The sequence below is a fragment of the Bison bison genome, unplaced genomic scaffold (assembly GCF_000754665.1).
Source record: "Bison bison bison isolate TAMUID 2011002044 unplaced genomic scaffold, Bison_UMD1.0 scf7180017864155, whole genome shotgun sequence".
NCBI lineage: Eukaryota > Metazoa > Chordata > Mammalia > Artiodactyla > Bovidae > Bison > Bison bison.
Genome location: NW_011494727.1, coordinates 132,834 through 134,078, shown reverse-complemented (window position 1 = coordinate 134,078; position 1,245 = coordinate 132,834).

Genomic DNA, 1,245 nt, shown 5'->3' with positions numbered 1-1,245 from the left:
CGGGGAGGGGGGAGCCGGGTGGGCTGCCGTCTATGGGGTCGCACAGAGTCGGACACGACTGAAGTGACTCAGCAGCAGCAGCAGCTAGAGATTCAGGCCCTCATCTCCCATGGGAGAGGAGTGCTCAGTGCACTTGCCTTTTAACTTAAAATCTATGGAGGTCTATAATTTTCACTGTCAGGAGTCTTGAAGCAGAGACCCTGGGTCCCTAGACCCCACCTGGTACTCTGTTCCACCTAAAACTGGCTCCAGAATCTTTGCAGGCTCACTAAACACCTGCTACCTAGAGGGCTTCTTAGAGGAATCCAGGAATGAATTCTTTCCATCCCAACTACTTTCCGGGAAATAAAAAAAAGGAGAGCTGGTGAAGAACCCCAGGGTCTTGAAGACAGCTGTCTGTAGTGTTGGTGAGAGGCAGAGACGTGGCCGTCCTGCCTCAGTGATGAAAACAGCAGGTCCTGCCTCTGCAGGGAGAAGAGCATGGCCACTGCAGCCTTAAAGCTGACGTCAGCCTGAGATTTTTTCTTTTCTATTTTATTGTCTCAAGGGCAAAAGTTACTGGGTGACTGTATATTTATATGGAAAGTTTCTTTTCAAATTTTTACTAGGGGGTGGTGTTGGGTGGGTGGGTATTGCTGATGCCATAGCTGAAGAAACTGCATTGCTTGAGTGTGTACTGCATACCCGTGTGTTTCTGTGTGTCAGTTGTTTTCTGATGCTGCTTCCTGCTTCTCTGGGACCCACACATCTTTTGGTCTAAATAAATGTAAATATACATATATTTTTTAATTCTCTTGAATTTCTGGATACCATCAAATCTTGCTGTTCATAGAGAGAAGCCTATCCTTTCTCCCATATCTAGAATGTTCTTTTTTAAATCTCAATACAAATATAAAAGAAAAAAATACAAACCAGCCATAGCCTAATTGCCCCAAATTTTCTTAGGACTCAGAAAAACTGAGCAGATTTTTATTCTCACCCAAACCCCCATCTTTGGGAGCCCTTCCCAATGTGTCTCCACTCCCACCTTTCCCCAGAACCTGGGGGCATGGCCCAGCCCCAAATGACTAACTGTTGTGCCCCCAACACTAGACTTTCTGTCCCCTTAGCTCTTAAAGGGCCCCACCCTAGATGACTGTATTTAAAGGTGTTGTTTCTCACCTGTTTGCAGCCACAAAGCCCCAGAGCCCAGCATCTGGGTGCCACCAGGGCCAGAGGGGCCAGGCAAGCAGAGCTGCGGGGGAG